The sequence below is a fragment of the Lepus europaeus genome, chromosome 1 (assembly GCF_033115175.1).
Source record: "Lepus europaeus isolate LE1 chromosome 1, mLepTim1.pri, whole genome shotgun sequence".
NCBI classification, from domain to species: Eukaryota; Metazoa; Chordata; class Mammalia; order Lagomorpha; family Leporidae; genus Lepus; species Lepus europaeus.
Window position 1 is genome coordinate 135,588,562 of NC_084827.1, and position 23,813 is coordinate 135,612,374.

Below are 23,813 nucleotides of genomic sequence, written 5' to 3' on the forward strand. Positions count from 1 at the left end.
AGGCCCTAGCAATGCTCTGGTGCAGGTTTTAAGGGTAGAAATTAGAGTACCAGCAGGACCCTATCTGGAGGTAGAAAATACATGTGAGAGTTATGGAGAGTGACTGGACATAAACTTGAAGTATAATAAACAGTCAAGAGTGAGTTGAACTTGGTTGATTGGAAGGTATATACAATATTTTTGAAGTAACATTACAGTGCATGTTTCCAATTTTGTCCATAAAGTATTATGTAGTTCATAATATGACTCCTGAGTTTAAAGAAGATGGTAAGAATGGCAGGCAGGGATCAATGCAAGAGATGTGAAAGAATTAATCAATAACGTTTGCATCCTATTGGGTGCAGCAGACAAGAGAAAGAGAAGATGGTTCCGAGATTTTAACTTGGTGGAATAAAGAGATGACGATGCTATTCATGGACACAGCAACATAGACAGAAGAGCTTTGGACAAATGGAATTTGAGTTGGCGGCTGTGAGTCAAAGTGTGTTGCTTGCCTGTTCTGTGTATATTACTAGTGTGCTTACATAGGCCAGTGAAAATTGGGGCCTGATAGATAACTGGGTTTTTGAAAGGGGTTGATAATCGTTTTCACAGGAGTGATAGCTGAAATTGGAGGAATGGATGGAAAGTGTCGCTCAGACATAAGAAAGGAAGAGGGAGATGATGATTGGAGAAAATATATAAGGAATAGGTGGTAAGTGTACAGGCAGGTTTCTTTATATGCTGAAGTCAAAAGTACCCCCCGATATACACTTCTGAAATCACAAAGTTGTGCCTTTGCACGTGTGTGTGTGTATGTGTTCAAATACGAAGTCCTACTTCTCATGTTTTGAAAACAAGCAGGACAAGGGTGACATGATTCAGATCCATTCTCAGTTGTCAACCCCAATGTGTTTATTTTCATCTGGGGAATGCTTTTCCCTTGTAAACATAAAAAAGTAACGCTCTAGGTTTGGGCACAGGGAGGAACTGTCCTGGTTTGTCACTGGTGTACTTCCCAGTTTGTTTGTTAGTGACCTCCAACTCGATTCAGAAGGAGTAGTATTCACTACAGAATGAGAAATGATTCATTTCTCATTCAACTTTAGCCTTGGGCCTGTTCCTACATAAAGAATTGCTGGGCAAACTCGATTATATTCAGAGGCTTAGAGGCCTGAACTTCCAGAAAGTGCTCTCTTAATCATTTCACTCAGGTCTTCAAGCTGACAGAACCGAGAGCCCCAAAGGGGAGATGCCCAAGGCTTATCTGCTCCCCAGCAACATGGGAAGGGATGTTACTACTCCTGGGGCTTCTGTGGCCTGTTCTGCCCTTTGCCTTGTTCCCTCTCCATTCTTCCCCAGGTGGATTGAATGCGAAGACTAATGGATGCAAACCAGTAAGTTATCATTGCTCCTGAGAGGCTGAGCACCTCACTTAATTCGGGTCCTTTGCAAGGCTCTGACAACCTTTCTATCTTGCTTCTCTCTCTGCTCAGCTTCCTTTTCTTTCACACGCTCTGTCCCAGTGTCCCCTCCCCTTTGACAGCCTATTTAGTTCTCTGCTCTCCCAAGTAGAGAGAGAACTGCTTAGCAGAGTGTCGCGCTGTAATGGAAACTGGATCCCATGGGTGCCCACTGCCTGTCCCTGAAAGCTTTCTCTTCTTGTCTCTTGTTACCCCAGAGAATAATTACTTCAAAGACCAGTCCCAGTGCCTGGTATTTCAGTTTATCTCATTACCTCTGTTTTTTGCCAAGCCTGCTAGTGGTGCCAGAAATCAAATCAGGGCTGCTGGCAGTATTGCCCGCCTAGCATGTTCAGCCTCTCCACTGCCCGACACTCTAATGTTCCCAGATTGCAAACCCTGTCATCATCTTCTTTGAATTAGCTGCGTCTCCTGAAATGGCATAATGGCTGTGCAGTACTGGAGTGCTGATGTGGAGTCCTGTTTTAACGTCTGTCAAAACCCAGGCTAATGAATTCTATTAGCATATTAGCTTGCCAGCTTTGGGAGCCCAGAAGGAGCAGGGCAGCCAAACGCGGTTGGCAGAGCACGGCCACAGTGCTTCAGAGAGCTCCTTGGCAATTGTGGCACCAGAGACTCCAGTAATGTAAATGTACAGACATGGGAATGTTTGCAGAATTAGAAAGGTTATTTGTTACGATACACTCTAGCAGTAGAAAATGAGATGAGAAATGACATTTTTTGACTGTGAGGCCTACCTCAGGCATTTTAAAGAAGAGAATAGCCTTGGGAGTGCTCCAAGGCACTCATAATATAATCTTATATGCTTTGGGAAATTAGAATGTATGGAAGCAAGTTATGCTTTCCATATGACTTTTTTTTTATTTGAAAAAAGAGGTGGTTTAAGAGAGTCATCTGACGTTAACATCATGTTAGCTAGGATGAGTTGTGATTGGCATCATTGCTTTAATCATTGGGCATCATTCTTAGGACTGCTTGTTCAGAGTAGATGATTACTTAATGACCAGGATACTGCCTTCCCAACCCTTCCACGGAAATCCATCTCCCCAGAATAGCAAGATATGAAATCATTAATAACAGAAAAAGTGCATTTTTCTAGGAAATTGGGACTTGAAGTGGATATATATTCATCACCGTTTTTACATTAGTGTTTAGAATAAGCTTATTCTTAAGTGCAGGTACCATGGTTGCTAGGCAACCACTAGGGATTGTTATGCCTAATATTCAATTCTTAAAGGGATGGTTAATGGGTATAATCTTCAATTCAGTTTGAGATTAATTTAAAAATGTGTAGCTTGAAATACTTTATGTTAATAAACTTAAATATTGCAACATGGTATTAACACTAAATATGTGATGGGCACTGAATTCCGGAAAGGTTTCTTGTAACTGTATTCATTTGTTGTTAAATTATTCTGCCTACCAAAATAAATTTTGAATAAATTAACAAATTAATTAGTGCTATCTTCAAAGACTTGGTGGGAAACAGTATTTCTGGGTGAAGGATTGCCAATAGTGAATTGTAATATAAGGCCTATAGCTGGAAGTTGAGTCTGGCTGCTTTATTTATTTATTTTTTAGATTGTATTTATTTATTTGAGAGTCAGACAGAGGTATATATATAGAGAGAGAAAGAGGGAGAGAGAGAGAAAGAAAGAAAGAGCAAGCTCCCATCTGCCGTTCCCACCCAAATGCCCATCATTGCCAGGACTGGACCGATCTGAAACCAGGAGCTGGGATCTGAATCTGGGTCTTCTATTTGGGCAACAGTGACCAACTATTTGGACCATCGTATGCCGCCTCCAAGGATCTGAATTAACAGGAGGTTGGAATCAGGAGCTAAAGCCATGTACTGAACCAAAGTACTCAAAATATGGACTGCAACTGTCTTAACTCCTTAGCATAAATTCCTCATCCTGGCTGTTTTTATTGAAGTCTATTGTTTCTTGTATTAATATGATCACTTTTCAATCTTTAAGTCAACATAAGAAATGTACAGAGGAACTTTGACTTACTGCATTTGATATAGCACTGAAACACTAATATTTATTTCAGAAAGAAAATCCTCAATAGTGGAACACAGTATTCTTTTTTCACTCAAAGATCACAGTGCTTAAAGTTTTCTGTGATCTTCTTTTAATTTCTTCCTTTTCTTTGTTTTATTATTATTGTTTATTTTTTCTTTCTTTAAAAAAATCTTTTAATATAAAGATATATTAATATATATACATATTAATATAAAGAGAACAGACTTCATGTATTCCATAGGTACAGGTCCAAGAAGACATCCACACTTCTCTCATTCCCCTTTTCCCTCCAATCTCCCTCTCTTCTTCCCCTCCCCTCATCAGTTTTTGCAAACACATGATTTTAGTGCACCCTATATTTACAGGCTTGATTCACCACTAATCATAATATTCAATAAATAAAAAATAGGAAGACTACAGATCCACAGCATTATAAACAATGTGGTACATATAAACTCTGAAATTCTACTCAGCCGTAAAGAAGAATGAAATCCTGTCTTTTGCAACAAAATGAATGCAACTGGAAACCATTATGCTTAGTGATATAAGTCAATGCCAAAAAGACCAATATCATGTGTTTTCTGTGATATGTGGCAGTTAATATAGAATACAAAACTGTATGGGAATGAAATAGACATTTTGGGATATGATTGTCATTATTTTTTCTTTCTTAAAAGGAAATACAATTATGCCTTTAAAATACCATTGATCTATTGTTTATTTGATTTTTTGGAAGTTGAATGAGTGCAATAAAATGAAGTTAAATACATCGTTGATTATGGTGCACATGTTGGTTGCTTATTTAACAACAAATCTCTCGTTTCTTGACTCATAAATTCTTTGCCTTTGGAATTTTATTTTGTTCATGTTCCTGAAGAAGGCTGGGGCCATCCCCAGTACCCCAGAAAGATAGACTTTTATTAATCTTTGGCTGAGCATGTCACAATAATTCCAGTCACCTTGACTGCCATTGGTTTAGGACTGGGCATGTGATTCTGGAAAAAGAGACAAAACAGAAATGTGAGAAAGGGATGAATCTTAATATCCCTATTTGGCATTTTGATATTGTATAATCATGGATGTTTGAAGCTATTGTACCAAATTATCACCACAAAGTAGCCAAATAGCACTAAATGCATGAAGATGGTAGATTGAAATAATGCCATTGCCAAGCCACTGAATGAATCCTTCCTGGAACTTATTATGTGACAAAATATGTTTTCCTTATTGTTTAGGCAATACACTTACCATTTCTTATAGCCAAGACATTGGAACTTGTTTCATCTTGTAATTATTTTGTTTTTAGTTGGAATTCCTGAAACATGACTATTTATAATGTCTCATATGCCTTATTCACTCAGGTCATCAAAATAGCAGACAATGTAGAATATTTTCCTTTATTCAATTGGATGGCCTGCATGGCATGTGCATGTACACTTGCCTTCAATGCAGCAATTAGATGAACTGATTGATCGATTGTTCTGTTCATCAATCATTTTTAGGCAAGCCCTTCTGCCAGCTATCTAGGAACCGTTATAACACAATCCCTATAATCAAAGGCTATTCAAAAAGACAGAACTGTGCTTACTTTTTGGAGTATATGAAGACATTCATCTTTGGAGAGTGGAGGAAGTTGATGGATAGAAAAAGGAAGTGAAGAAAAAATCCCATATTTATTTTCAGCAATGAAGCCCTGTTAGTTACTGCACACACATAAAAATGCATTGGCTCCTTTCATGCCAGCTTTCCTTTTAAGTGTTTGCAATCAAGGTGAGCAGAGGTTGAGATGGATGGAGTACAACTGGAAGTCAATCCTGCAACATGGCTGCTGGTGACCAGGAATGACAGCAGCAGATAAATACCGAGTGATAATCAGAGCTTTAATTGGACTGAAATTGCACAATTCGAAAAGCAGCAACAGACCATCCCTACAAAGATCCCCCAGTCAGAGGATGGACAGATGGATAATATATACATTTAGAATGGAGTTTCTCATTGCCCATTTTGTATTCCAGCCTCATCAAAATCCTTCCCAGCATTATGTGGCTTTTACACGAACTGCCCCCCGTTCCTTGCTTGCAGGCTAAATTTCATGTATTCTTCAAAGGCATCTCAGCCACCAAATCCAGGTTGTCTTCTTGGCTGCCTGTTACATGGGGAATAATTCTGTTCTGCTGCTTCTGTCTTTTCACACTGCCTGGTAATGATTGACTTCTGTGTTTTTCTTCCCCTATCAGACTGGAAAAGCCCGTTATTTGTTCATCTTTGTGTTTTCTTTTTTTTATCTTTTTTTTTTTTTTTTTTGACAGGCAGAGTGGACAGTGAGAGAGAGAGAGAGAAAGGTCTTCCTTTTGCCGTTGGTTCACCCTCCAATGGCCACCATGGCTGGCGCACTGCGGCCGGTGCACCGTGCTGATCTGAAGCCAGGAGCCAGGTGCTTCTCCTGGTCTCCCATGGGGTGCAGGGCCCAAGCACTTGGGCCATCCTCCACTGCACTCCTGGGCCACAGCAGAGAGCTGGCCCGGAAGAGGGGCAACCAGGACAGAATCCAGGACTAGAACCTGGTGTGCCACGCCACAGGCAGAGGATTAGCCTATTGAGCTACGGCGGCGCAGGCTATCTTTGTGTTTTCAGTTCCTAGCACACTGCCAGGCACATAGTAGGCTGCCTTTACATGCTGGCATCATGGTGTTATGGTGGCAGAGCTGATGCAATGGTATTGTTAACAAGGAAAGAAATTAAAGTTCGTTGTTATATAAGTACATGTACTCTCCTTTAACCAAGTATTGGACTACGTTTACCAATACAGGCTTCACAGTACTGCATTCGTTGAACCAACTCACTACAGTGCATCTCACTGAAATTTATAATGATTTCTTTTGTCTGTCTCCTTTACTGAGCATCATCTGGGACTTTTTGGCATTAATCAGAATGCTTTGGAATGGGACAAAGAAAAAACGATGAGACTCTAAAAAGTCATTGTTACTCTCAATAATAGGGAAAAAGTGAAATGAAACTTAAGAGCGAATCTGAGGGTTTTTGATTGCCTGTGGGGCTTCATTTTTTCTTTTCCATATGGCCTTACTAATTGAGATAATAGGCAAGTGAGATATGGGTCTGCATTGGTATTTATGATTGGATAGGTCCCAAGGAGTTCTTCTTTATTTTGTAATTAGAAGCTCATGATATAGAAAACCCAACTTGATCAGGCTTTCCACTCCCTTTATTCTTGAGATCGGCCCAGTAGAGTGCATCTTTAGCAATCTCTTTGGGTCTTTGTCGAACAGAGCAGATGGGCCTGCATGAGCTGTGAAATGAATAAGGGAATATTGATGCCCTATTCTTTAATTGCCTCCTAAATCCATGGTACGTTTTTCAGTGATTTTAAACTCTGAAAGAATAGCAGACTCATTGATTTCTGTAATTCACTTATTTAGGGATTTCTATTATCAACTGAATTTGATTGATGGCTTCATGACAAATAGCTGTGTGCTCAGCATATACCAGCACTCTGTAAGCTCACTCAGCTGTAAACAATGTGTGAGATAATTCTCGGGTTCTCTTGCTGAAGCTGTACTTTGCTATTTGGGGAAGAACTGATTGAGATTCCTTAAGTGAATGAGGTAAAATTAAATCCCCACTTAATTTCCTGGGCTAAATACTTGTATATAAGTTGATACTTCATAAAGTTCATGGAAAATGCATATGTTGAAAAATCTATGTGGATTTCAAATTCTTACACCAAAATAATGTAATATTTTAGCTTCATTTTCCCACAAACTGTGGGAAAATTTATATTTATATATAAAATTTATTTATAAAGAAATATATATAAATCAAATATAAATAAATAAATATAAATTATATATAAATCAAATATATATATAAAATGAAGTTCAAAGAAAAGTTCTCTTTTCACATTTTGTGGCATTTTCTCAAAATATCAAGCCCCCTCTTCTGATTCAGAATATAACAGGATGACTTGGAAACCAAAACAGTGATGTCCTCTGTATGTCACTATATCTGAGTCCAACTATAGTCCATTTTACTTAGCTATAGGGGATAGCAGGTAGTGATAATATATATAATTAAATTAATCTAATTAAAAATTAAAATAGAACCCTGCATATTTCAGACTATTTTTCTTATAAAGGATTTTGTATCACAAGCTCCACATGGATAAAATCAGGTGCATTTTCTGTTTTAGAGTAAATGAGAAATCATGATGCACTATATCAGACCTGAAAACTTCTTTGCCTACTCCTTCCAGATTACATTAACAAAAGTTTGTGACACCCATTTTAAAGTACTCTTAATGTTTTCCCAATTACAAATCAATTAATCTATAAAATTTCTAAAATAAAAATAAAAATTGCCAATTCCATTTTTCATAGAACTAAAAAAAGCAATTCTAAAATTCACATGGAAGCATAAAAGACCCTGAGTACCAAAGCAATATTGAGCAAAAAGAACAAAGCTGAAAGCATCACAATTCAACATTTCAAGGCATACTATGGAGCAATAGGAACCAAAGCAGAACAGCTTTGGCATAAAAACAGGCATTTTGATAAAAGGAATAGAATAGAGATACTAGAAATTAATTCATGCATCTACAGCCAACTAGCCTGACAAATGTTCCCAAAATATACAATGGAGAAAGGATAGTCTCTTTAATAAATGGTGCTGGGGACACTTGATATTCACATGTATGAAATTAAAGTAAAAGGCAAAAGATTTATACGATCTGAAGAGAAACCAGAGTATATGTATGAAATTAAAGTAAGTCCCTACTCCCTCCCCAACCCACTTTTACCTATACAAAAAATCAACTCAAAATGGATCAAATACCTAAATATAAGACCTGAAACAAGAAAAATATTATAAGAAAATGTAAGAGAAATGCTTCAAGGCATTGGCATAGGCAATAGATTTTGGATAAGGTCCCAAAAGCAAGATAACATAAGCAAAAATGGGGAAAAATGGCATTACACAAAACTAAGAAGATTTTGCACAGCAAAGGAAGCAGTCAACAAAAGGAAGAGACAACCCATAGATTTGGAGGAAATAATTGCAAACTATGCATCTGATAAATATCCAGAATATACAAGGAACTCAAAAAGTTCAACAACAAAATAGTTTAAAAAATGGACAAAGGATATGAACAAATATTTCTCAAAAGAAATACAAATGATCAACAAACATTATTCAGTATCACTAGCCATCAGAGAGATGCATATCAAAACCATCATATCATCTCATGCCAAAGGAAAGAATGCTATCAAAAACACAAAAAAATTAAACAATGCCGGCAACAATGTGGGGAAAAGGGAACCTTAAGCCACAGCTGGTGGAAGTGGAAATTAGTAGAGCCATAATGTAAAACACTATAGAGATTCCCGAAAAAAGAAAAAAAAAAAAGCAACCAAAACCAGATTTGCCATATGACTCAGCAATCCCATCTTTGGCTATATCAGAAGAAAATGAAATCAGCACATGAAGGAGATGCTACACTTCTTGTTCTTTGCCGCACTATTCACAAAGGTGTAGATGTGGAATTAACCTCGTTGCCCACTGATGACTGACATTAATAGGAAGCTGAATTGGATGTGGAGCTCGGACTTGAACCAAAACCCTCCAATTTGGGCATTCCAAGCAGCAGCTTAAATGATGTGCCACAACACCCACACCCATAATAATGTATCACATATTATACAATGAGCTAGACGAGATGAGCTGGTAGGTTACAAAGAAAAATAAGGAAATGGGAAGTATAACTGTTTTGTTTGATTTATACCATAGATTGATGTTGAAATATTGCAGTGTCTTCTATAAAAATGTAGAGCTATTTCATGTTATCCAAAAATTTTAAAACAATGTCTTAAAAAATTTCCAGTAAAGTCTGTAACTGGAGATCACCATTAACATTTTGGTTAACTAGCTGCTTTAACTGAACACTTTTCTTCTGAGAATACAATGAAGCAAAGAGTACCATTAGACAAAGGGTAATACTGGTTATAATGATGGGGCTTTTTTGTATTTTTGCTATTCACCTAAAATCTGCAAGTTAGTATGGAAACAGCCTGGAAGCTGAGTCAGGAACATGGTGACAAGTTGGTCAAATTTGTAGCTGCACTGGATACTAGACTTCCTTCACCTATTGTGGAATGAAAAAAATTTTTTTGCCACTCTGCTGCTCAAGAAAAACAGGAAATTTTATGTTAGCCTCACTCTGGCATCATGATTTATAAATCGGCAAATAAAACTCTCAATGTCTTAAGTAAGTTGCACCTGTGAGTAGATGGCACTGGATGAAAGAAATTATGCTGTCTTTTCAGATATATAGCATGAAAATATCTACTCTTGGGAATGTGGTAATTACTTGATTTTTCAGTACAGATTATAACAGAATTGGAAAGCATTGTGGTTGTTTTAGAACAAAGTAGAATAAACAGAGATTTTGATGGAAAACTTTCCTGTTGTCGTGTAACTTCTATTTTATGGTAGCCTCCCTGAGTGTACAATAACTGTTCTTGACTCTTTTGTGAAAGGAGTTGCCTACTTCACACTCAGTTGCTGGAGATTTAGAAGAGGCTGTCACGGGTAAGATCCTGAAACAATGGCCCTTTAAGGGGATGTCAGCTACCTTTTGGGAATGATTTTAAGAATTCTATAGTTTTTTTTTTTTTTAAGATTTATTTATTTATTTGAAAGTCAGAGTTACACAGAGAGAGGAGAGGCAGAGAGAGCGAGAGAGGTCTTCCATCCGATGGTTCACTCCCCAATTGGCTGCAACGGCCAGAACTGCACCGATCTGAAGCCAGGAGCCAGGAGCTTCCTTTGTTTCCCATGTGGATGCAGGGGCCCAAGGACTTGGGCCATCTTCTACTGCTTTCCCAGGTCATAGAAGAGAACAGGATGGGAAGTGGAGCAGCAGGGACTTGAATGGGTTCCCATATGGGATGCTGGCACTGCAGGCGGCAGCTTTACCCTCTACACCACAGCGCCGGCCCCAGGGTTTCTATAGTTTTTAAGAGAAAAAAAAAAAAACTAAAGAGAAAGTTTATTAAGGCTAATTGCCTAATCATTGGTGAATTAAAAGAAAAACTACTTATTTGCAAGGCAGGGAGACAGAGAGATAGCTTCCATCTGCTGGTCACTCCCCAGATGGCTGCCAAGACCAGAGCTGGGCCAGACTGTAGTAGAGCCAGGAACTTACTCCAAGTCTCCTTCTTCTGTATTGAGAACCCAATTACCTGGACCAGTGCCTGCAGCCTCCCAGGACACACGTTAGCAGGAAGCTGGAATTGAAAGTGGAGCTGATACTCAAACTCAGGCACTCTGATAAAGAATGTGAGTATCTTAACTGGTATCTTAGCTGCTAGATCAAATGCCACTCACCCCCATTTATAATTTCCAATTTGAATGTTTTGTGGGTGGATTGTTGTCTACTATCTTTTCATAATTAGTAAAGGTATAATAGTTTGTGATATTGAATTATATAATTGAAAGATTGGTATCATTATAGTTCATGTTAAACTGTATTAAAGAAGAGATATTACATCAATATATCAAAGATGAAGTTAATCCAATAAACCCTGTATAGTTGTCCATTTGTCTTATTATCCCAACCCTGAGATGGCTACAATAGTACTGTGGACTTCTTGCTTGTTTCTTAACAATAACAACCACAACAAGAAAAGTGGATTCGTTTTCTAAGTACACATCAGTGTATACCTCATTAATTTGGACTTTGATTTCTCTAAAATTCCCTTCTATCTTCTTATATTTTTAGTATTTATTTATTTATTTATTTATTTTTTGATAGGCAGAGTGGACAGTAGAGGGAGACAGAGAGAAAGGTCTTCCTTTTTGCCATTGGTTCACCCTCCAATGGCCGCCATGGTAGGCGCGCTGCGGCCGGCGCACCACGCTGTTCCGATGGCAGGAGCCAGGTGCTTATCCTGGTCTCCCATGGGGTGCAGAGCCCAAGAACTTGGGCCATCCTCCACTGCACTCCCTGGCCACAGCAGAGAGCTGGCCTGGAAGAGGGGCAACTGGGACAGGATCGGTGCCCCAACCGGGACTAGAACCCGGTGTGCCAGCGCTGCAAGGTGGAGGATTAGCCTGTTAAGCCACGGCGCCGGCCTATATTTTTAGTTTTAACCTTTTCTTGGAGGGTGGTGTTAAGATCTTTTAAAAGTTTGTATATTACTAACTTTATTTTTGTGAGAACTAAAGATTTAACATTTCAAGGACCAGTTCTTAATTCTAGGAATTGGTGAATGAAACCATGTTCAGTCATTTTATTTGTTCTTTACTCCATACACATTGATCATCCTATACCATCCAAGGCTTGAAAAGTTTTGTGTGATTCACTTTTGACAATCTAATCAATCCCTGCAGTGATTCCAGATGTTGCTCTTTAGACGTCATTCATTATAGTTGTGCTGTTGTTGAGATATGGTGTCCAGAAAAAGACAACACTTATTCATGTCTAGTTTGGAAATGTTTTGTTTTAAAACGTTTTCCCAGGGATTCCCAAGCATTGCATATCTCTTTAGCCACAGAAACAAAATAAGCTGACTTGAGGAGAATGGTTTATGGTTCTCCAAAAACATTTTTCTAGAATTTCCATAATTGATAATGTCTCATTTCCTGTATATATAATTTTATCTTACTATTTTTTTCTAAAATTACTCCTTTATTATTGGTACCCATTAAAGATCACACATCATTTTTCATTTTACTTAAGCAGTTTTGGAAGTATTTTTTTTCTCTTAACATATTTCCCCCTGTAAATTTGTACAATTCACTACTGAAATGAGCATCAGTCATCTATGAACTTGATTTTTCCATTTGGTCTTTTTAAAAAAATAAATTCTACATAAAATGGGCTTATCAGGGTACTATTATTAGCACTTTATCATCCAGAGAGTTTCCCATTTATCTTTCCCCTTGGCCTTGTCTTTAGGGCTGTGTGAAAAAAAAAAAAAATCATTGTAATTGAAAAAGAGACATTGCATGTGTGTGTGTGTGTGTGTGTGAACTTGTCAATGTGTTTTCAAAGTCTAAATAAGTAGGACTTCTGGGTTTCTCTTTGCACACATGCTTATACGTTCATACATTACCTCCTTGAATAATTTTTAACTTTTTTTTTAAGATTTATGTATTTATTTATTTGAAAGTCAGAGTTACACAGAGAGAGGAGAGGCAGAGAGAGAAAGGTCTTCCATCCACTGGCTCACTCCCCAGATGGCCACAACGGCTGGAGCTGAGCCGATCCAAAGCCAGGAGCTTCTTCCAGTCTCGCACGTGGGTACAGGGGTCCAAGGACTTGGGCCGTCTTCTACTGCTTTCCCAGGCCATAGCAGAGAGCTGGATAGGAAGTGGAGCAGCTGGGTCTCAAACCAGCGCCCACATGGGATGCCGGCACTCAGGCCAGGGCGTTAATCTGCTGTGCCACAGCGCCGGCCCCAATAATTTTTAACTTCATTAAAGAGATTCTCAATATATAAACGTCTGAAGAAATGGACAATAAATTACTGGGTATCCATCTTATCAAAAGTCTGTTTCCTTTTTTTGTCACATCTATTCTTTTTCTTAGATTTTCTCCTTCTGAACTATCTTAAAGCAAACCATGAGTTGGATAATTTCATTCATAAATGCTTCAATTTGATAACATATAAGTACTCTAAAAAAGCCTCAGAAACTCAAAATTTTCTTAGAATCTGGTTAGGTATTAACCATAACTGCTCCATATCTGAAATACAACTCTTCTAGGTTTTATTACATCAGTAACTGATTTAGATGCCACTGTCTTAGCAAGATTAGAAATCAGACTTCCAGACGTTCGTTCCCAGAATCTCCCTTACAGTCCTTTCTATGAGTGTGAGTCACACTGGCAAGCTGCCATTCTTCCCACACAGCGGTGCTTAATTGACACTAGGTTATACATTTTGGCCAATAGCTTCATATTTCACCCTTGAGTTCCTTTAGAAGTCTTGGGTGGATGCCATCTGGTCCTGGCCATTTATTCAGATTTATTCTGTCAGTTAGGTCTAGGAAAATCTTATGTTTTTCATGGTTTGTTCTAATACCTTTGATCTGTTTGCCTTAAAGCAAGATGGAAGTGAGACATTCTAAAGTCTTCTTCAGAGAGATTGAAGCAAATAATTCATTGATTCTCCCTGTCATCACCTTTTCATCCATGAGCGACCCTTGCATTTTCTGGCTGGATTTCTGACTTTGTTGTACTATAGGAGTTTCATTTTTACCTTGGAGTTCCTTATGAAGTGCTCTATTGATTTCTTCATGGACCATTTGTTTTTAGTTTGCTTTGACCTGGTCTGTATTCCTTTGTTTCAAGAGTAGCAAGTTATACATTTAAGAATATTTGAATGGCCTTTCTATTTTATCAACTTGGCATTTGTGGGTTTTGTTAAAAAGTGCTATTTGTCTTGATTGGTACTCACATTTTTCCTGGACTTCCAATGAGGCAGTTCACTTCAGTCTATAGAGGTACTTGCTTATTTTAAAAACTTTTCTTATCCAATAAATGTACCTTTTTCTTTCCCTTCAAAGAATTGTAGATATACGAGATGGAATTGGAGACTTTCCCTCTATTCTTGAATGTATCAGTCATAACTGCTTGATGCTAAAGACTGACTCTCTCATAAGATGCTTCTGCCTTCCTTCCACAATCCATTCCTGAGAAACACATGATCTATGTCTGGTTTTGAAAAACACCATCCAACTTCTGCTGCCATAGACTAGGCTGCTATTAAGATTAATCTCTGCATTCTTTAATTTAACTGCCTTGTTAGGGGGAAAGGTAATAGGGAATTTTTTCAGAATTTCAGAGGAGCCAATTGAGCATCATCATTTTACCATTTGTGTTTATTACTTACAATATGGGTATCATGCCACAGATAATTAACATTTGACTTACATATTGGTCAGATGAGCAGCAGCATCCAATAGAAAGTAATGTTCATTACATCCTTAAAACTGTCTGGTTACTACATTAAAAAAAATAAGGAGCAAGAGATAAAATTAGTTTTAATAATATATTTTATTTAAACAAAATCTCTAATATCTCATTTATCAAGATGGTTGTATGTTTGTATGTTTGAACTACATCTTTGAAATCCAGTGTGCTTTGTCCTTAGAGTATATTTCAATTTGCAGTAGGCATACCTCATATACTCAATAGCCACATATGAAAATGGCTACAATATTGGACAATGTCAGATTTCTTTAGGGCTTTTAGGGTGTTCCTTAGAAAACAGTAATTTAATGCTCTAGAAATAATTATATTTGTGTATATGCCTGTGTGTACATGCAAATATGTATAATAAAATATTTATAACTTTACTTACATTTGTAATAGCACATTGGAATAGCAAACTGAAGGAGGCATTTTAGCTGACAAGAAGAAAGTTGATGAATATATTTAACTGTATTACTTTAATATACTTGGTATATCTCCTCTAATTAAAATAAGATTATCTTACAATGTAGGAAATGAATATCTGGCATAATAGACTCAGAATGTGATGAAAATGTTTTCATTAAGTGCAAAGATACCCTGCAAGGCATGGTATTTTATCTCAAGTCTCTAATAACATTAATACACCCTTTTAATCTCTGAAGCATTTAAGACTTAATAGGAACTCCTTAAAGAATGACAGACTTTTAAGACTTGCAAGTTTACTTTAACTTGAAAGTACTCACAGTTCTCCATGATTTTGAATAACCATAAAATTCTTCATTAGTAGAATGTACAAATACAATTTTGTTTACTCCAGGGTGAGACTCAACTGATATACATGTGGGGGTGGGTGCACAAGAGGGAATAGTAGGGGCTAATGGTATTTTCCTGCAATCATCCATGACCCCAAATAGAGCATGTGACTTGGTTGCTCTTCCTGCTAGGGGCTGTGGTTATATAAATTGGAAATGCAGAACACATGATTTGGGAATTTTATCATCACTTTACAAAACAATTTATGAAAAAATTTCAGTAGGTAATTGTCTCCCTTCTATCACATAATTTTTTGCACGTATGTATTTACTGCTTTCCTCTAATGGAAGAGTTAGGCACAAATAGTGAATATTATTTTGCTATCTGTATTGCTGCAGTTCTCACTTTTCCATTCACATTACAGAAAGTAATATTGGCCACTGAGTGTTTTATCTAATTTCTCACACTTGAGTTTGAATAAATGGAGCAATAGGCTAATGAATTTAATAGAGCTGGATTCTATTCCTCCCTTTTAAATGGTTAGGACCCACTTGAAGGGATGCAAGTCTGATTTTTGGAGCCATTATAATGGAAGAGTTTAGAGCTTATTAGAGAAAAGTGGCTACATTCATCAACTAGATCAATATGTTAATATCTTGATACTCTGGTAAGAAAATTATAATCTGGGGCAGGTGCTGTGTCATACTGGGTAAAGCTGCCGCCTGCAGTGCCAGCATTCCACATGGGTGCCAGTTCGAGTCCTGGCTGCTCCACTTTCAATCCAGCTCTCTGCTATGGCCTGGGAAAGCAGTAGAAGATGGCCCAAGTCCTCGGGCCCCTGCATCCATGTGGGAGACCTGGAAGAAGCTCCTGGCTCCTGGCTTTCAATCGGCTCCACTCTGGCCCTTACGGCCATCTGGGGAGTGAACCAGAGGATGGAAGACCTCTCTCTCTACCTCTCTTTCTTTCTCTGTGTAACTCTGACTTTCAAATAAATAAATAAATAAATATTTAAAAAAAGAAAATTATAATTCTTGGAATTGTCTCAGATGTTTCCTTTCTGCATGTTATGACTTCATTAATCTATCATGTTTTGTCCTGAAACTTTTGCTCTATAAAACATGTTTAGTGAACAATCTAGATTTCCCTGAGATCCTCCTCTCTTCTAGCTCCAATAAGGCTTTTTAAAGGAAATAGAAAAGAATCCTGAAGTAAAGACATTAGCATCCAATTGCATTAAGAGAGGTAGAAGGGTAAGGGAGGAAAGTTGAATGAAGCATATTGAGAGTCATTTACACAGTAGGGCTCCGGCTTTAGTGGATGAACATAGAAACAGTTGTGGGAGTCTAGCCTCTCTTTCATGGAGTTTCATTCAGTGTATCTTTTTTTTAAGATTTATTTATTTATTTGAAGGCAGAGTCACAGAGAGGCAGAGAGAGAGAGACAGAAAGAGAGAGACAGAGAGAGGGAGGGAGAGAGAGAGAGAGAGAGAAAGAAATAGAGGTCTTCCCCCAGATGGCTGCAATGGCCAGAACTGTGCCAATCTGAAGCCAGGAGCCAGGAACCTCCTCTGGGTCTCCCATGCAGGTGCAGGGGCCCAAAGACGTGGGCCATTTTTTACTGCTTCCCCAGGCCACAGCAGACAGCTGGATTGGAAGTGGAGCAGCCGGGACTAGAACCAGCGCCAACATGGGATGCCGGCACTACAGGCAGTGGCTTTACCTGCTATGCCACAGCACCAGCCCCCATTCAGTGAATCTTGACAGAATCAAATGAATCTCCAATTTTAGTCGATGCTCTAGATGGTTATGAAATCAGTAATACCAAGACTTCTCTTTGGAAAACATAGCCAAGATCAACAGAAAGACTACAAACTTTTCTCGTCCTAATTCTTGGGCTGTAGCAGGTGACCAGTTAAGAGGGCTTTATTTATTATATTGTCATGTATTATATAGTCTATGTTATCATAGTATTGTACTATTATCCTGCTGCATATTCAACTCTGTGGACCTTGGCTTTTTGACTATATGGCTACTCTTTTTTGTTTTTGCCTTTTATGGAATGAGAATTCATACTTCTTCCAATGGCATATTTATTCTGTGTAGAACCCTTGGGCTGGTGCTGTGATGCAGTGGGTAAAGCCACCGCCTGCAGTGCCAACATCCTGTATGGGTACCGGTTCGAGTCCCAGCTCCTCCACTTCCTATCCAGCTCTCTGCTATGGCCTGGGAAAGCAGTAGAAGATGGCTTAAGCCCTTGGACCCCTGCACCCACATGGGAGACCAGGAAGAAGCTCCTGGCTCCTGGCTTCGGACCAGCGCAGCTCTGGCCGTTGTGGCCATCTGGGGAGTGAACCAGCAGATGGAAGACCTCTCTCTCTGCCTCTGCCTTTCTGTAACTCTGACTTTAAAATAAATAAAAAAATTAAAAAAAAAAAAACACCTTGGCCTCTAGTCTTCCTTCTGATCATAATCTTGTCTTGTGTTTTGTTCTTCACTTGGGACCCTGATTTGTGCTTTACTGATGGCCAGAAACTCTGCTCTGTTTAATTTGCATCTGTCATTCAATTTCATTGGTTCCAGCTTAGCATTTCCTGCCACTCCTTTATTCTCAACACCTGCACAGCCATTGGAAGTCCATCACCTCACCTGATGGTGTGCTTGGGTAAAATAGATAGGTTAGTTGCAGTAACTGCAGACCTGAAAGTTTTTTTTGTTTTGTTTTTTTGTTTTTTTGTTTCTAAGCACCTAGTATATGCGGCTGTGGAAGAACATAAAGAAGAAGCAATGCATGATGATCACAGTGTCTCATATAATCACCTCTGTAGCTGAGAACATAATGAAGGTGAAATTGTGCCTGACACATAGCAAAGGCAACAGGGCTGCAGGTCTTATGGGAAGTTGTTGATAACATCATTTTGAAAGTAAGCACATCTGTGGAGTTGGTACCAATAAAAGGATGCTATTATGAGCTGATTTTCCAAACATTTGAAACAGAAACTCTTTCTTAAAACAAAATGGCCTTATTTTGTTGACTGGCATTCAAAACACTTTTCTTGGGTTATACTGACAATTCCAAGGTTATATTATCGAGATGAGAGACCCAGGCTGAGGGATACTCTTGCTCACGCTGACCTTTTCTCCTCCCTCGAGTTTTTCTTTGCTTGTTTTAACTTTTGGTTGAACCACCTTTTTACTCAGCACAAGCCCGCAGGTCAGAAGGAATTCCTGTTGGGCCGCAGGATGGCTTGGTGATGTGACTGGTTTCACAAGAGCTAGTGTGTATATGTGTGTGTGTGTGTGTGTGTTCATCCTGTTAAGAACTGACTGGTTTCAATTCTGAGCTTACTTTAATTTTTAAGAATGTTTCAAGGTGTGGGAAGGCAGATGTTCTTCATCAGAAATCATTTGGGGGTGCTTATTCAATATTTAAGTTCCAAGGTCTAACCTGCATCAACCGAATCTGAATTTACAGGACAAGAGCCCAGGATTTTGTTGAAACTGCTTCCTCAGGTGAATCTCATGCACACACAAAGCTGAGATCCATTAGCCTACTTGCCAGTTCTCTTCATTTGTCTAATTTAAAATGCTTATGAGATATTTAGCAAATGTAAAGCAAATCACAATACTGCTTAATGCACATTCTTTTGGCACAACTTTATGAGCCCATTGAACACACTGAAGCAAATGTAGAGTGGTCCCATTTATGTACCTAATGACTTGTGTTAAACAGGAGTCCTTCGGCTCCTGCAGAGGTGTGTTTAAGACTGGCTCAGGAACACAGCTTTTCTCGTCCTTACTTGGCAAGAATGTTATTAGGGTGTTATAAATTCTTTCTTATCAAGCAGTCATTCACAGAGTGAACAAATATTACTGATAGCAAAAGGATTTGAATCTAATTAAAAGAAAAAGTTTTTTTCTCCCTTTAATGTCAGAAAGCATTTCTAGGTAACCTTTCTATTTATGATACTCTGACCAAAGTGTGGTGACAGTGAGTGTCACTGAACAAAAGGAAGACAACTCCACGACATATTTGGAAGCTTGCCTCAACTTTGAAGTCAATAGGTAACCTAATAATAAAAGATCAAATTGGTTACTGCCATAAGTCTTGTATCAATGAAGCTTTATGAGATTTCACTGTGGCTTGTGCACATTAGCTGTGGATTGCAGACCATGCTGGTGAATTATATGAACTTCAAGTGGTGCTTTTGACAATGTTGAAATAAGCCCTGAGTACTTGGGATGAAGCTCTGACCCCCTATAGGGTAGGATAAATCACAGGAAAAAGACTGAGGGTAAAAGACCTTTCAGGAAGCCATAGAAATATTATCTCAGTGTATTTTCACCACATGATACTCCCAAACCACAGCTGATTGGTCAAGAGAATAGTTGACTCATCCTGATCCATCAGATTATCTTTCAAGAACATGGGATTGGGTTCAGAGAACTGGGAAGGGAAGCCAGTGGACCCATGTGGGGTTTATGGTTGGGCCTGAAGAGAGAGGTTAAACTATCTCCTGCTGCTGACTACTCTGGGTTCATGATTTTCCTAAGCTTTTTTTGACTTTATGGAATTCAAGGCATCCGGTCTTACACAATTGTATGATCTGCGTAAGTAGTACCTACAAGGTTGTGAATTACACACACACACACACACACCTGGGTCAGAAAAGCTTCAGGCGTAGACCTAGGAGAATGTAGGGCAGTCACGGGCCTCTCTGGCCTTTGCCTCATGCCAATGCGTAGGCTAGCAGACCAACAATGACATGTACGTGTTACGAAATAATTGTTGCTTCATTTCCACACTCTAACTTTCCTGAGATTCACAGATCCTGAAGCCCATTCAGAGAACTCATCCTTACAATTATGTTCCTCTAGAATCATGTGCAGAATAAAAGGCTATAGAAATTATCTGATGTTCTCTTCTTACATAAACCCAAAACATAGTATCTGGAAAAAACAAACATGTATTGACTCATCCATTGTGTGAGTGAAGAATCTGGGAGCTGCTTATCTGGGAAGTTGTGGCTCTGGGATTTTCACAGGCTGCAATCAAAGTATTGACTACAAATGTGGTCACTGAAAGGTCAGTTAGGGAAGGATCCACTTCTAAGCTCACTGTGAGGCTGTTGGAAGGACTCAGTCCTTCTCCACTTGGACCCTTTCACAGGGCTGCGTCATGGTATGGCAGCTGGCTTTTCCCAGAGAAAGTGATCTGAGAGAGAGAGAACCCAAATTAGAAGCCAAATTATATAATGTGCATGCATGTATGTGTGTGTCTGTGTGTCTGTGTGTGTGAGGTCATCTTGGAAGTCTTATCCATCAATTCTGACATAGTCTGTTCATTAAGCCAATAAATGTCATCAAGACCCCAGGGAAAACGCTACAGAGAGTATCAGTATACCAGGCAGCGGGGATCATGGGGCTCTTAGAGGCCGCCTACCACAACCTTAGATTCATTTTCTTTCTGTGTGAAACTGGAATTCTTTTCCCTTACATGAAACTAAATCTTCCTTAATCTGATAGGCAAGAATTTGGGTTTTACAACAAGGACAAGAGACAGACTGATATGATATACATTATAAGGTTAGAATTGATCATGTTGGAAATATTAGGCAATAACTTAGAGTTAGAGAGGTGGGTTTATACTTTGGCCATTGCATTTGAAGGATACAAGACCTGGGGCAAGTTTAAACCAGTGCTGACTTGCGGTTTCCTCATTGATAAAAGGGCACTTGTCTCAAGGAGTAGGTGATGCTCTCAAGACAGCGTGATTGCATTGAGTTTAATGAAAATAATGTTACAAAGGTGTGGGCAGGTTGAAGGGAAAGAACAAGGATTGGTGACCCAGGCTTGAGGTGGACTAGGAAGGGAGCTGCTACTTGTTAGGTGTTTAGGTGGAATGCCATAGCCAACCTTTTGTGACAGGGCAGAGAGGAAATCACATCCTGACCTCATTTTTTTCCCTTTCCAACAATCTCCATGAAGTGAATTGCAGATAAGGTGGACCCATCCAGAAGCCAGAAGGCAAGGTAATCTGAAGATGCAGTCCAGAGTGATCAGACACCAGGTGACAGCCAGCAGCACAGAGTACAGTGAGCACAGTAGTGAGTGGTTCCAATGGACGCACAGAAATTATTCAGCTAAGCACTAGTTATGTCGAAGAGGTAGTGCATAATTAATGTTAAGCATTGCTACAGCTATTATTACCTGCCAATGGGATCTATGCAGGTTGATAAAATGGATGAGAATATAGGTGGAGGAGACTTTACAGAAAACTCTTTTTTGTACTCATGAAGCCTGATTAAATATCTGAGCATTGGAAATTTCAGGTAGAGCAGTTTATGGAATTATCTAGCATCATTTACCTAGAAAAATCGCATTCAGTATAAACTCTATCCATGGGGGGGGGTGTGGGGTGGAGGAGAGAGAGAGGGAGAAAGAGGGAGAGAGAGAGAATCCATAAGTCCTTTCCATCTCATCACTTCAGAATGGTGAAAAGTTTTCTACATTCCATTTTTTAGCAATTCCCAAGATAAGCCTTGAGATCCATCTTAGAGAAGCAGCCTTGCCAGGCATAGGATGTTGTTCCCGCATGGCTCCTCTGTCCAACTTTCCTCCCACCCAGCTGCCTGCCTCTCTCAGTTCAAATAGCTGTGAAAAGGGCCACTCCCACAACATTCAGCACAGAGTATTTTGAGGTTTCCTAAGCATCAGGTTGACAACCGGCAACAGATGGAGAAGCTGTGTAATACTGAGGAGAGGTAGGCAATGGTGCAGGTAGCCAAGCAGGCAGCCTGGGAGATGCAAGTCCACAGAGTGGAAGACAGCATTTACTGCCAAATGGAGAGATTTCTTCAAATGGCAAATTTTACACCCCCTAGTCCTCATCTCCCCCACAAACCATTTCCAGATTCTGCAAACCCCATTTACTCAATATTTTTGGGTAGTAATATACCATATCTGCCCCTATATCAGATTTTCTTTCTGAAGTTGAACTTCAACAACTCTGTCGTGCCTTTAAGGAATAAACCAACGCGGTACAGATGGTATTTCAAATGTATTTGTTTCTGTGTCATTTGCTCTGAACATAAATATCAATTCAGTAACTTCACTGTTGTAAGTGATAAGTTGAGACATCATCAGTTGTTTTTTTGTTAAATGACAGTAACAAAATGAAAAATCACCATTAAAAAGGCTGTATTTGCATATTTTTATGCTGTCAAAGAACATGGCACTAACGTAGCATAAGGAGAATTCTTAAACAGAAACATAATGTTTCCAGAATTCAAGGAAGATCAAAAATAAGTGCTGAAAATTCACTTATAAAAAGAAACATGGAACAGTTATTTCGCTGGCAGAATAATAATAGCACTTTCTACTGACATTTTTAATAGCATATTAATTCAAAATTATAATTTTGAGAAGGAGTGATTCCTTCTACATAAACACCAAATGCATTCTAAATGCTTAGTATTATCATAATGACTAGAAATTAAATTAATAATTCTAGGATAGTTAAAATCTGATGTAACCTTCTTGAATCTTTGTATCTACATAAATTATTCTTTATTTTTACCCAACTCACATCTTGAAATTCATTTGTTGTTTTGATTTTCAAAGAGCTGAACAATTCTTCAATTTAGGGAGTATTTCACTTTGTGATGTTAACTTCAAAAGGTACTTATAGTAATCTGTACCCACTAACCATTTTGACAGCTGCAGGGTTGGATTGGTCGAAGACACATGCATACATCCAGACAATTATGGTATTGTCAGTAATTGTCTTGGTGCGTGACTGTCTTTTCCTACATCTTATAACCAGGAAGGGAGATTAGATAATAACCATTTAAATCCTGGATTTGAGTAAGAAGGATGTCTTTTCAATCTTTGTTACAACATCTGAGCAACACTTTGTGAAATCAAGACATCCACAAATCAGGGAAAAGATTTCTATTTCCATCCAGAAGAGGACTGTAATGCTATACAAATGGTTTTGGTAGAGGGATTCCTTAGGGAGAGTTCTTCGTTTCTTTCCTTTTCTTTCAAGTGTACATCAGGATGGTCAGCAAGTCTAATCCTGCTGATCGTGGGGCTTTAATGAGACCTGGGTCAGCAGGCGGTCGTGGTTTCAAAAGCTTTGTACTATTTAGGGCTTCATGGTCTCAGAGTCAAGCCTAGAGTTTGATTGTCTGATATCTGAGTTTCTGGGGGTAATTCAGAGAGGACAACTCTCCTAGGAAATGTAAACACTGTCCAAAACATTAAACAATGCGCTTTGCTTCACCACCTCACTACCTGGCAAGCTTTTGCTATTATTGCACAAGTCATTGGATCTCTTTTTTTCCCTGGACTATGTCACACTCAAAAAGTGATGAGGACGTACAGCGGATTTTGAAACAGCACAAAACAAGGCAGAACATGCTTTACAAAGAATTCCCTTTTACTCCAGAACATCCTGCTGACAAAATGGCAGTGAGATAAAGCCCTTGGCTGCGGCCATCGCAGTGTGGGACAGGCAGCCGTGCCTTGCCAAGCCTGCAATTTGTGCTCTCCCCACACCCTCCTCAGCCCTCCTCAA